This window comes from Rhinolophus sinicus, chromosome 14 (genome assembly GCF_057876585.1).
Source record: "Rhinolophus sinicus isolate RSI-liver-muscle chromosome 14, RSI-T2T, whole genome shotgun sequence".
Lineage (NCBI taxonomy): Eukaryota > Metazoa > Chordata > Mammalia > Chiroptera > Rhinolophidae > Rhinolophus > Rhinolophus sinicus.
This window is the reverse complement of record NC_142514.1, coordinates 17,394,349-17,408,965: the sequence shown is the minus strand read 5'-3', so window position 1 is coordinate 17,408,965 and position 14,617 is coordinate 17,394,349.

The following is a 14,617-nucleotide window of genomic DNA, read 5'->3' as shown; positions in this document are numbered from 1 at the left end:
ACGATCCCTGCCTTAGAGGGCTTCGTAAGGCTTCTGTGGGATAACAGTGGGAATTGCTTTGCCCAAGTGCCTAGCATGTGACAAGTTATCATTTTTTTTCTTTTTATGCTTATTGGCAAACCTGTGTGCCTCCCTCAGCAGCTGAGCATGCCTCCAGCATGGGGGCTGGAGACTATCATTCACCCCACTGTTCCTCTGTCTGGCACAGAGGAGGTACCCAGTACATATGAAGGACTTGACTTAAGTTCTGTCCTTTGGTTTTGAGTGTACCCAACAAGTGGGTGACCCTCTGCAGGTGGGGAAGCAGAAGCACCAAAAGAGACTGGGGGAGGTGCTCCTGAGGGGCCCCTACTCACCCAGACTGCCCTCCTGGGTAGGACCAGCAGCTGTCTCCTCAGCCTGGGCAGCCACAGGGAGGGCTCAGGCTATGGAGCTGCTGAGCTAATTAAGAATGACAAAGCACCGTGTAATTGCCAGCAATTCTTGAGTCCCCTGCCTCTTCCTGCTCCTGCTTCCCTTGCCCTCCCCCTTGCCCTCCCTGCCTCCTTGGCACTATTTGGCGTGGAGGTCACCGCATGGACACTGCATGGACAGAGGCAGAGTGGAGAAGCTGAGCACAGGCTGGCATTAGGAGACCTGTAGGCTAGCTGCCTCTACCACCCTCTTTTGTTTTTTTTTAACATTTAAAAAAAAATTTTTATTGGGGAATATTGGGAACAGTGTGCTTCTCCAGGGCCCATCAGCTCCAAGTGGTTCTCCTTCAATCTAGTTGTGGAGGGCGCAGCTCACCTTCAAGTCCAGTCGCTGTTTTCAATCTTTTTTTTTTTTTTTTTAATTGGGGAAGGGGAACAGGACTTTATTGGGGAACAGTGTGTGTATTTCCAGGGCTTTTTCCAAATCAAGTTGTTGTCCTTTCAATCGTAGTTGTGGAGGGCTCAGGTCAGCTCCAGGTCCAGTTGCCATTGTTAGGTGCAGGGGGCGCAGCCCACCATCCCTTGTGTGAGTCGAACCGGCAACCTTGTGGTTGAGAGGATGTGCTCCAACCAACTGAGCCATCCGGGAGCTCAGCGGCAGCTCAGCTCAAGGTGCTGGGTTCGATCTTAGTTGCAGGCGGCGGAGCCCACCATCCCTTGCAGGAGTCGAGAAGTCGAACCAGCAACCTGGAGGTTGAGAGCCCACTGGCCCATGTGGGAATCGAACCAGCAGCCTTCGGCATTAGGAGCATGGAGCTCCAACCACCTGAGCCACCGGGCTGGGCCAGCTGTTTTCAATCTTTAGTTGCAGGGGGCGTAGCCCACCATCCTATATGGGTATTGAACCGGCAACATTGTTGAGAGCTCACGCTCTAACCAAAAGCCATCAGGCTGCCCCTCTGCAAGCTCAGCGGCAGCTCGTTGTCTTCAATCTAGTTGTGGAGGGCACAGCTCACTAGCCCATGTGGGAATTGAACCAGCAACCCTGTTGTTCAGAGCTCACGCTCTAAAGAACTGAGCCATCTGGCTGCCCCGCTTTACCACCCTCTTGCAGAGGGAACCTGGGCAAGGAAGCTCCCTTCTTAATTGGCTCCATTTCCAAGTCTTCAGGGCTCTTGACCTTGTGTTAAGAGGAGGGCAAGGCTAAGAGGCTAGGCCATAGGGGCTCTGCTGAAGGACTGGGCTGCACCTGCCAGTTGAGTTAAGTGCAACAAGGGAGACAACCCCAGGTTTGAATCCCAGCCCTGCCACTCACCAGCTGTGTGATCTTGGGTGGGCCACTTACCTTCTCTGAACAAGAGATTCCTCATCTCCAAAATGGGATTTACTTGACAGCACTTAGCTCTACAAGGAGAACGTACGTTTGTCCTAGATCTCGGCCTGTCACAGAGACTCCTGGACAAGCCCACCTCTGTCAAAATGAATACAGAAATTGAGGATTGAGAACTTGTGGAGTAATTTGATAGAGTAATTTTATGTACTGAATCTCATAATAATAAAAAAAAAGACTTTTTTTTTTCTTTCAGTGATTCATTTTCTTTGTATTTTACAAAAGTCCCTATTGGTGTTTTTGTCAATGCACCCACCATGGCCAATTTCACGTTACCAAAAGTTTAACAACCAGCTTGCTAATTTCCTGAATATTTAACAATCTGCTCTTGTGAGCCACCCAACTCCAGCACCCCTGGGTATGACTGCTCTGAGCAGAAGAGTAGCCAGAACAGGCCTGGGGCCCCAGTTAAGAGTCAGGCTGCCTCCCATGCCCTCTGCCCACCCAGCATATTGAGGGCCACCCAGGGAAGGGCCATCACGTCAGCCATGCCCCACACAGAGGTCCTCACTTATTCCCCCAAGCCTGCAGCCCCTTTGGTCTCTGGGATAAAAGCCTGTGAAATCATTCATATTATCTCCTCAGAAGGAAGAAAAGAAGCTGGCCCAACAAGCCCAGCTGATCCAGCCATCAGTAACTCTTGGGGGCCTAAGCAAGGGGAGGAGGGCTACCCATGCAGCCAATGGGCCAATGTGCAATAGTCCTGTTCCTGCAACTGTTGCAGGCGAATGAAGCTAACCCTGGTCCCAGTGTCCTTGGTCACAGTGGAGATCAAAGAAAGTTTGTGTACAACCTCCTCTCACCTGCTTTCTTCCTTTCCTTTAGTCCTGTCCAGCCTCCAAACTCTTTGCCTGTGCAGTTTCCTCTGCTTGGAACGCCTTCTCCCTCTCTCCCAGATCTCCACCCTGCAAAATCCTTCCGCCTTCAATACCCAGCTGAAATACCACTTCCTTCAAGAAGTCATTCAGTTATACTTCACAGGCCAGCAGAAGCCACCCTAGGCCACCTCCTCGGGTGATGTGGATGCAGGTCTCCCTTGGGGCCCCCTTTCCAACTGCCTGCGTGTGCCTTGCCCTCTCCCCCTACAGCAGTGGTTCCTTATTGCATAATAAGTATGCTTATTAAACATGCAAATTCCTAGGCAACATCCTCAGAGCTTCTGTATCCATAGGCAGGGCGCAGGAGTCTGTGCCCCAGGAGATGTGGCTATAGAGGACCTGAGAACCTGACCTTGAGGAACGCTGTCCTGACTTGCCAGGACTCTTCCTGATCGGTGCTGAGGCCTCCAAACCCCTCCCCAGGACCAGGTGCTCAATGTGCCTCCATTGGATTGAATCCAGCCTCTGTCCCCGAGGCCACCCTGTCCAGGGGTCCCATCCTCTTGGCTCAGCTAAAGGCTGCTCTCTCCTGGGGCCTGAGCACAAAGATGGGTGAGTGCAGGATATCTCCATTCTCCAAACACTGCTGCTTGGGCTTCAGCCTCCTTACCTGTAAAATTTGCAGAGATAATATCTACCTGGCAGGATTATTTGACTATTAAATAAGCTCATGCCTAAAGGGCAGTTAGCATGTGCCTGGCACATAGGAAGTGCTGAAAAATGGTCAGCAGTTAGGTCAGCACCTAGCCTGGTTGTAAAGGCTGCGTGAGCTGACCTCTGCCTGCCGCTCCCATCTCAGTCCAAAGCACTCTCCCCCTTGCCCACTGGCTTCTTTTTTTTTGTCTTGCCTTGGGTTGGCCAAGCTTATTTCCCAACTCATGGGACTATGCTCTGAACTGCATTCTCCTAAAATTCCTATGTTGAAGTCCTAATCCCCACTGTGATTGTGTTTGGAGATGGGGCTTTTAGAAGAAAATGAAGGTTAAATGAGGTCATCAATGTGGAGTCCTAATCTGATAGGATTGGTGGCTTTATAAAAAAAGAAGAATCTCTTTGCTGGCATACACTGAGGAAAGACTATGTGAAGCCATAGCAAAAAGGAGGCTGTCCGCAAACCAGAAAGAGATCTCTCACCAGGAACTAAATCAGGGGGCACCTTGACCTTGGGCTTCCTAGCCTCCAAATCTGAGAAAAATCAATCTGTTGTTGAAGCCCCCAGTCTACTGTATTTTGTTATGGCGGCCTGAGCTGACTTACACAGGGTCTTTAAACGTGCTGTGCTCTCTGCTTGTAATGATTTTCCTTGATGTCATGGTGACTCCTTGTCTCTCAGATTTCAGCTTAAATGACATCTCAGGGAGGCCTTCCTTGGCCACTCTCTGAAGTGATTTTAATTGTACGTAAAGTACCATCACTGTCAAGCACATTTTTTGTTCTTCCTTTCTTTGCTTATCGTCTGCCTCTTCCTCACAAGGATGTCTTTCCTGCTTAACACTCCGAACCTTGAACCGTAGGGGGCAAACTGGGGGCCCCATAAGTATTCATGGGATTATTATTAAGTATCCAGAACCTGACTGCCCATCCTTCCAGGCTGGCCCGGGCCACCATCATCCCTCGCCCAGATTATTGCAATGGTCGCCTGGTTGCCCTCCCACCTCCTACAGTCTGTTCTCATCCCAGTGGGACTCCTTTGAAAACCTGTCTGATCATGTCCCTGTTCTACTGAAAATCCTTCCTTGGCTCCCTTTCTCTCAGACTAAAAGCCCAAATCCTTAAACTGTCCCCCAAGGCCTTGTACAACAGCCCCTCATCCCTCCTTTCCAGCCACATGGGCTTTCTTGCTGTCCCTTGGACACACCACCTCAGCACCTTTGCACGTGCTGTTCCCTCTGTCTGGAACATCCGTCCCTCCAAAACCTGAGTGGCTCATTCCCTCTCATTTTCAAATGTTTGCTTAAACACCACCTTTTAAACAAAGGCTTTTCTGAATGTTCATTTTTAAATGCGCGCCTTTCCTCTCTCCAGGGCTGGCTTCTGGGAGCACTGCCAGGGCTCTTGCACAGAGCCCTGCTCAGACAGGCCCACACCTGGCTCTTTATGCACCATCATTGCTGTCTTGTTGTTCTTAATAATTTTATCTTTTGTGTTTTGTAAGTGAAGTCAGATGGGACAAGGGAGCATGTGCTGGGGACATGGCTTCATTGTCTTGGCTCGTGCCACCTACTCCCCTGCCCATTAGCACCTTGGGGCCCCACTCAGCCTCCCTTCCCCAGACCCACTCCCCCACCATGGCTGTCTTTGGCGCCTTCCAGGACCCTGGTCACAGATGCAGGACTGGGGACGGGAGGTCAGGTACACATGACCCACAGTGTCTTAGGGCGGGGCATGGCAGCAGCCATTCCCACCCCGGGCTGGCAACATCGTGGCACACGGTAGGTGACCGGCCAGAGGCCACATCTCAGTGGGACAAGACACCAATCCAGATACTGAACAAATCCTGGAATGGCCGGTTAAAACATTTGGGGGTCACCTATCTGCCAAGGGTTGGAGCAGTCACCTGTGGGAAGCAGTGGCCTGGCTTGACTTCCTTCCCCACACCCCACTCCCATCTTGGGTACTATGCCTCAGGCCAGCATCTGACAAAAGGGAGAATTTGGGAGGCAAAACTTGGCATCTGTCAGGCTCTGGAGTGTGGGTGTCCCTGGTAGTGGGGCTGGGCCCCTGGCGCCTCGGAGAGTCTTTGCCCTGAGGGTGGTCCTGTGTGCAGGAGGGCTAGGTCCCTCACTCTGCAGCTGGACAGGTCATCTTCCTGTGTGCCTCTGCTGGCAGGCTTGGGGCACCCTTGGGGATGAGCAATGAAATACAAATTGCGCAATTTCCATGATTCCACATAGGAGGTAAACGCTCTGATATTTGCATTTAAAACTGATATTGCACAATATAAAGATGAATGGTAAAATTCATGCTAATAATTTACATTTAAAATTCTTCTTCACTCAGAATGACATTAAATAGCAAATAAAAAACACAGTGATAAGTTGAGAGAGAGAGAGAGCTCACAGAAGGGAGAAGAAATTTGCTGTGTACCTGCAATGACACCTTTTCTCTGCTTTTTAAACAAGGCTGCCGTGCTTTCATTTTGCACTGGGACCTGCAAATTACGCAGTCAGCCTCGCCGCCCTCACTCCTGGTCCTGCTGTTTTTTTAAATAGCACATATCGTGTCTTGATGCTACATAATTGGCTTATTTCTTATGGTTGGTTTTTATGGTCTGTTCCTGCACTAGAATGTGGGCTCCTGGGCTCTTGTCTGTTTGGTTCACAGCTGTAACCCCAGGGTACAGAGGTGCCCAGTACATTGTAGGTGCTCAATAAATGTTCAGGGAATGTTGAATGAGTTGGCGCTAGTTACCTGGGAGGATTGGGCCCATCAGTCCTTCCACTGCCTGGCTGTCTGGGCTCCAGGCCCTCCCCTTGTCCGTTTTGGCCATTTTGGCTCACACCATTCCCATCAGGACGTTGTGATTCCAGCACTTCCTTTGCAGACCCCAGTGCTTCGCCTTTCTGTCTCCTGCCAGCCCCAGCAATGTTGGGGTGAATGGCAGCTGCCCCAGGGCTGCAAGGAGCTCACCGGGTGCCTGGACCGCAGGCTTCTCTCCTTCCTGGAAATCCTTCAGTCATTTCCATCCATTGTCTTTGGCTGTAGCACCTTGGGTTAAGCCTTCCACCTTGGGAAGTTTCCCTTGCTGGCTTTCCCATCTGCTTCCAGTTTCAAATCCTTTTTGGCACCAAATCCTCTCTTTGAGTTTCTTTGGCCCTTTCTCTATCGGCCAGCATGACCTTGGGCAAGCCAGCCATTCTCCCCTGGGGAGGCCCTTGTGAAATGAGGGGGTGCTGCCTTTGCCCTACTCCCAGGGAAGGGTGGCAGGGGCCTGAGTCCTTTAGAAGAACAACGCTAGGTAAGATGCAGATTGCTTCTGCTGCATGTGAATCGCTGTCAGCACTTATGCCCTGTGACCCTCTTCTTTTCCTTTCCCTTTTCGTTGCACAAGAAACAGTTATCTTTCATTACAACAGCAACCACCTCCAGCCATTCAGTCACTCTGCCACATGTGATGGGACAAGGTTTGTCACATGGGAGTCATCCTAGACTCTGCTCCCCCTTTCTCCTAAAGAGAATTCCAGTTTTGACTACTCAGCCAGTATGTCTCCCTTCCCTGCTCTGTGATTTAGGGGTAAGACTAAACTGCTGAGGCAAAGAAACCTCAAAACATAGCAGCTTGAAGAATACAAAAATGTATCTGTCTTTTGCAAAACAGTCCTAGGGCAAGTGTTCCAGGTCTGGAGGGCGCTTTTGCTGCACGTAGTCATTCAGAGACCCAGGGTCCTTCCACGGTCGGCCTCTTCCATCCCATAAGGCGTGGTTGTCGTCTTTATGGGTTGTCACCATCTCTGGTTTCGGCCAGCAGGGAGGAAGAAGAGGGCATCCAGTGACTTGAGGCCGAGGCCTGGAAGTGGCTTGAATCACTTCCATTCACATTTCAATGGCCAGGACTTAGTCCTGTGGCCACGCCTGCAAGGGAGGCTGGGAAATGTCACCGAGCAGAGCAGCCACGTGCCAATGAGGTGGAGGAAGACAGTGCTTTGGAGGACAACCAGCTGACTTGCAACACCTGCCCTCCCTCTATCAGGCGACTCTGGATTTTGGAAACCTGGTTTCCTGGTTTTGTGTCACAGAACCAAGTACACGGATGGAAGGGCCTGAAGTGGAAAAGTGAAAGGAAAAGGGACAGGAACATGGAGGGGAGAGGATTTTAAGAGTATTAGAAAGACACAAGTCACAGTTGGAATTATTTTTAAATTACTTTTGGTTAACGGTCTGTGTCTTATTAAGTGTGCTGCCCTCGTGGTGATGAGACCGGGTACCCTGGGGTCCCAGGATATATGGCTCACACATACACGGCACACTTATAATTTACAAACCCTATGCTGAGACTGAGGCTACAAGATACGGTCATTGCCCTCCAGGAATTCACAGTCCAGTGGGGAAGACAGACGCCGGATTTAGAGGCAAGTCCAAGCTGCTGCAAAGAATTCAGGGAGGGAATTAACACTGCCTTGGCAGGGCCCGAGAGGGGCAAACAAGAAAGGGCATAAAGGGACATCATATTCTAGATTTACCTCTGCCTGTCGGAAATACTCAGTTCTCTAACATATTTTACTAGGGTGATAAAAAGTAAAGGGGAAAAGATTAAGTAAAGAATCAAGAAACTCGGGTCCTGGCCCTGCTGCTATGTGTGCTAGAGCAAGGCCCTGCCCCTCTCTAACCACATTTTCTTCATGCTGCCCGCAAGGCCACCACTAGCACATTGGATACTCTTGCAGGAAGTACTGAAAACATTTACTGGTGGACAAAATACAGAAAAGTGTCCCTTCCTTCAGGTCGACGCAACCCCCATGCTCAGACAGAACGGGATAGGCTGGATTTCAGCCACCCTTCCCCGTTGGCTTCACACCCTTTGTGCAGTGCACACCACACACAACTGGGTCCAGACAGCAGCCTTACCAGTCAGCCTCCCTGGGATGTTGTGTGATCTCAAGGGGGTCACTGCTGTGAGAAGGACTTGGAAGCCTAATGACCCCCAGAACATGCTTCTAACCAGCAGGTGTTCTTTTTCTATGTTCTGCGACAGGGCTGGGATTAGTGTGGGGCGATGAGGCGCCTGGGGCACACAATTAAGGAGGCCCTCACTTTCAGGGTGGACGCTGAGAATGGTGCCTCTATAAGTTCTGCGCTGTGAGCATCCCACCAGACTCCCGCTGGTCCTGGCCCTGTCCTGCAGGATTCCCACAGAGATAGAAAGGAAGGTGCCAAAAGGCCACCTCAGACTCCCTGAGGGCAGCTTCTCCCAGCAGTGGGCACCTGAAGGTCATGGAGGGGGGCTGACCCTGGAAGAGGAAGCACAGGACAGGAGGACCATGGTCCCGGGAACGGGGCATCAGGACAGGCTCTGCGGAGGACTCTCAGCCTTACCTGGAACAGCCGGGCAGCCTGCAGTCCGTGGGAGGGTGAGTGGGGAAGGGCCAGGTCATCAGCTCCCTTGTTTGTGATCTGAGGGGTTTATAGGAAAAGCCATGGGGAAGAAAAGAGGACAATGCTTCTGGGTCCTGAGCTCTAGGTGCCCCAGTGGCGCCAGGCCAGGCTGCTGAGCTCACAAACCGAGGGGCATGCACATCTGAGGGAGGGCGGCCTCCACCCAGGAGCCGGCCTTCAGGGCTGGGCACAGGGAACCTGACACCCAGATGCTTTGAGAGATAAGGGCTCTGGGCCACCGTGAGTCAGTTATGACGCGTCCAGGCCAGGGTCCTTCCAGCAGGAGAAAAACAGGATGAAATCACCCCTGCTTCCCAGACCCTGGAAACCTTGGACTGTGTTTCCCAAACTGACCAAACATTCCAACCACTTTCACTTTTGCCTACACTGACAGCTATTTGGTGTTTTTTGAAAAACCAACTCATCTTTACTTAAATAATGTATTTTCAAAGGAAACTACGTAAATGGAAAACTACATGGGTGCCATAAATAGAAGCTAAACCATCACATGAGTAGATGTTAATCGAGCAGTGTCCTTAAATTTAGCTGGATTCTAGTGCCCCCAAGGCTCTGAGTGTGAGAACCAGTCTCTGTTCAGAAAAGTGTTAAAGACAGGTAGCACCCATCTGACATGCTTCTTTCGCATCAGAAATGGATCATTTTCTTGCTGTGTGAGTCCACCGTCTTTAACGTGGCACTTGTGCACTACCTACTTCATCTCACGAATGTGCCTCCTCCTTGTGAAACTACACGGGTGCCAAACGTGAAAAATGGCCCCTGGGGAGTCCCAGAAACATCAGCAAGAACGACCTTTCCTGGTTAGGGTGGAGGGAGCTCAGGCGTCTGACTCTGAGAATGGGCTCGGCCCTGAGCTGTACCCCCAGCCTCAGCCTGAATACTCCTGTCTCCAGCGACTCTTGGACAGGTCAGTTTAGGTGCCCTTTAAACAGCACGTGGTATAGGAGCTGGCACACGGTAGGTGCTCAATAAGTGCATGAATGCAGAGCTCTTGGAAGAGGGATTGGGTCTCCCTCAGTAAGCCTGTGGGCCTGGCTCTGGCGATGGCTCCCAGAGGGGCTGGTTCGTCTCAGGTTCCAGCCTCATCCCTGACCTGGGAGACCCCCTTCTGTGGGCCTGGAGGGACAGGGAGAGGGACAATGATCACAGAGAGAGGCCATTGGAGGATGGGAGGGGCACGTGCAAAGGGAAGCAAGTGGGTTTGGGCTGCGGTTTTGTGATGACAACTGCCTCCCACTACCACAGCAATGATCAAAACAGGAAGTGTCAAGTGGCCCAGACTTTCTCTGCCAGACTTCAGCCTTCCCCGATCCCACCAGCCCTCTGTCTCCTCCACGTTCTCACACAGCTAGTCACCTATCTGGCTTGAGGGGCTTGGGGAAGGCCCAAGAGCCTCCCCGTGCTTGCCCACCCCCGCTGCCAGCCCTCCAATATGCCACCACCACACAGGGGCACTGAGCCTGCTGTGGGGTCCTTGGGGTCTCGATCCAGCTCTGCCACCACGTCACTGTGTGACACTGGACAAGCACTCCTCCCTGGACCTGGCTTTTCCTCGTTGCTGAATGCAAGGGTCTGGATGGCTATTAGCCAAGGGCTCTTCCTTCTCAGGCATCCCAGCAGACAGGGAAGGCAGCCCTTGCTATGGGAATGGATGTGCGGCCAGTTCCCTGCAGGCTCTAGGCCCGAGCTACTCCACCTGCCCGACACACCGTGCAGGCACAGCTGTGTGAATGAGAGTGAGAGAGTCACACCTGATACTGCCTGCCGGGAGCAGGGCCCAGAGAGGAACCAAAATAAGGCTCCACCATGACCTTGAAGGGCTCCTGGGCCAGGGGAGACAGACAAGTCCACAGAAAGGACAACATACAGATAAGGACTATAAAGAGGACTCGAAGTTTTGAGTGAGGGGTGAACAACTCTAAAGGGGGGAGGGGAGTGTTCCCAGCCCATGATTTATTAATGGTTATTAATGAATTTACCTTTTTATATTATTGAGATAGAATTCATATAACATAAACTTCATTTTAAAGTGTAGAGTTCAGTTGGTTTCAGCCATAATGTTGTGCAACCATCCCCACTATCTAATTCCAGAACATTTCCATCACCCCAAAATGAAACTTGTACCCACTGGCAGTCACTCTCCATTCCTGCTTCCCCGAGCCCCTGGCAACCACTGAGCTCCTTTCCATCTCTATGGATTTGCCTATTCTGGACATTCTCATATAAATGGAATTTTTTACTCTGTGGCCTTTTATGACTTTTTTCACTTAGCATAAGTGTTTTTAAGAGTCATCCATGTTGTAACATGTATCTGTGTGTCATTCCTTTTTATGGCCATGGTATGGATACACCGCTTTTGTTTATCCATTCATCCGCTGAGGGACATTTGGATCATTTTCACTTTCTGGCTATCATAACCCATTATTTACCAAGTTTCTTCTCCATCCCAGGCACTGGTCTAGGAGTTCTACAGCTTCCTATCAGGTAGCCCCTCACACCAATCCTGTGAGGTACGTACTTCCTAATCCCCTTATGCAGACAAGCAAGGAGATGGGCCCGAGGATTGGCTTCAGGGAGGTGGTGTCTGCATTTGGACTCAAGCAATCACGTGAACCCCTTCAGGCCAGAGCACTTGATTGCCCAGGTGAACCTCTCCAGCACCCTCTTTCCCTCGGCCACAGGGGACAGTAACCGTTGAGTTGAAGCTGGCAGCGTTCCTTTACCATGTGTGCCTGGGTGCCTGCCTCGAGCAGGGCTCCAGCCGAGCCACGATGGATATGGACAGCAACCGAGAAAAAAACCTTTGTGGTTCTAAGCCACTGAGAGGCGGGAGGAGTCATTTGTTACTGCGGCAGAGCCTACCCTCCCCTGACTGACATGCCCTCCCGTGGGCTGGGACCCACGCAGCCTCTGTGCACAGAAGCAACGCCCAGGCTTGCATATGCACAAACACAGCTTAGGGATATTTTTGAAACAATTAGTAAAGTGCCAAATTGGATAAAAACCAAGATCAAGCTGTACGGCTTGAGTTTCCAAAGGCTTGGCATGTATATTCTGGGAGTTGATTTTCATGAAAACTCTGTCTGCACAGTGGCTGAACTTTACCCAGATGAGGCCCTCTCCTGGATTAGCCTTATCTTTGAGGTTGTTTCCAGATGCCCCTCGTGCTCCTTGAAAACAATTACTCATCTTGGCAGATAATCAGAGCCAACAATAAGTATTTATCAAGATTTTCCCAGATATGGTGCTGAGCACTTTTCATATATGTTATCTTCCTAACCACCCTATTGTTAAAAGTCAGGAGTCCTGCCTTCAAGTTTCAGATCCAGCTTTAACTTACACCATGGCTTGGGGAAAATTCCTTCCCCTCTCGGGGCTTCAGTGTCCACATCCATGAAATGGGACATTTGGACCAGATCAGTGGTTCCGATGTGAGCTGTCCATCTGAACTACCCATCAAGCTACTTAAAAATACTGATTGCTGGGCCCTGCCCAGACCTGCATTCTCAGGTCTAGGAACCCTGACTCCACAGGAGAGTCACACCTAAAGCAAGTATTAGGAACCCAGCTTCTAGGGACCTTCCATAGCTCAGCCTCTGTGAAATTACAGAGGCAGAAAAGACCAACCCAGTAACCATGTTGCACAGTCTAAGTCAAAGACCAAAGAAAACAGTTTCTGGGCAGTACGTTCTGGAAGAATCTAGAATAGGAAGTTGGTTGGACTGTGGGAGTTGGGGAAGTAAAAGCAGAACCTGGCTTTGATTTGTTTTCATGGTTTCATTTTCTCCTTGGAAGAAAATTACATTTCCAGCTAAACCACCCTTTGCAGTTAGGAGGGGTGGTTCTGGCCAAAAAAGGAGGTAGAAATGAGGAGCATCAATTCCAGGCCTAACTATAAACCCCTGTGGGATCCTCCATGCTCTCTCCCCCTTCTGTGGTGAACTTGGATGTGAAGTGCTGATGGTAACATCAGATGGAAACATTTATACATGAAAGAATCTGAGTTCCAGTGGCTGCGGGGAGAAAGTCCCCTGCACAACTCCCTCCACGCTCACACCCCCACCACTTGCAGTGGACTGCAGGTCGAGGAGGCAATAAACTTAGATTATGTTACATTTCTGAGCTTATGGGGTTGTTTGTTACAGCAGCTAGTGGTATTTATCCTGACTAATACATCCTGGAGGAAGTTGGACCAGAGCAGGCTCTTAAAAGGTGAATAAGATTTGGACACATGGGGAGGAGGAAATGGGCATGGCAGAGGGAGCACTAGTAGGAGTGAAGGGATGAGAGCTGGAACAGGTGTGATGTGCTTGCACCCTAGAGAGAAATCCAGCCTGATTGAGGCTGAGGGCTATGCTGGGTAGGAGATGAGACCCAATGTTCCACCCGGTGGTGCGCTACAGTCAGTTCATACCAGCTCGTGAGAGCCCCTTCTCAGCATCTTTTCCCAACTCTGTGTTCAGTGACGGATATCACTTTGGTAGCTTAAAATTGGCCATGGTGGGAGTATTTACACCATGACAACCAGCAAACATTATAACCCAGGGTTTTTTGTTTTTTCTCCCCTTGTTAAACATTTATCAGCTCACTACTGGTTGCAACCCACATGCACATGGGTCCCGCTGATGTGGGAGGCAGTGAAAAGACCAAAGATCCTGCAGCCACTCCTAATGCTTGCCCTACCCTTTCTGAGCTGTGTGGCCTGGGGCAAGAGAACAGCACCTCTTTGAGCCTCAGCTTCCTCCTCTGCAAAATGGGGCTAATATAAGTACCTCCCTCACAAGGTTGATGTGAGGATAACAGTGAGTGAGGTCATGTATGTGGAGCCCTGCCTGCATCTCCTCAGCATCGTCATTCCTGCGCACATATAAGTACCTACGACTCTGAGGGCTTTCTCTGACCAGAGGGCATGCTCGGCCCCCTCACAGGGCAAGCTGGAAGTGCTGAGATGCTGATACCTTTGGGAGCAGTCCTCAACCAAAGGTGGCAGGGAGCTGGTGGAGAAATAGGCCCGCCTAACCACCTCTTGATTAGGACAAATCTGAGGCCCATTCTACTCCGTCTTCTGGAGGAATCCAGAAGGGCTGAGCCCTGGGTGTCCCAGCTGCAGCCTTCTCATTAGCATAACCTGAATTGGATTTTTCCTTCCCTGCCCACTTCCCCACTTTCCCCACCAGTGCATCTTGGGGTCACCAACCAGGGGAACATCTCTCCTCCCATCTCAGGGCCTGCTTCTGGGGGAGGGAACCCAACCCAGAGAGCAGCCAAGATGACCAATACCCAGGATCACCTCTTCTATGTGTGTGGAGATTTACAAAGCGAGATCACATCTGCTCCTGGCTCAGTCCCCACAGCAACCCCAGGAGGCAGGCAGTAGGGATTAGCCACTCCATTTTGCAGATGGAGAAACTGGATCTCAGAGAAGAGAGTGATTTGCTCAAGGACATACCACCATCAAGGAGAAGAGCTAAAACTGGGGAGTCTGTATCCCAAGATTTCATCTTTGAGCTGCTCTGGACTCCTAGAGGGCCCTGAGCTGGCTGGGAGGGTGGTCTCCATCCTTCTGACTACACCCCTTGGCTGACCAGGCTTACTCCGGCCCCTACATGGGCCTGGGACAATGCAGGGCGGATGGACTGGTGGTAGGAATGGCTGGTTATTAAATCCATCTATCACTCAGTAGTCCTGACCTCATTCTGTCCTAGGAAAGCCAGGTCTGCCTGGAGAGGCTGAAAGGGTAGGTGGGGTGGGCGCTAACCCAGCAGTGAAGGGTAGGTGGGAACCATGCAAGGCCAGAGAGTAACTAGGGTGGGGTGAGGTCAGAG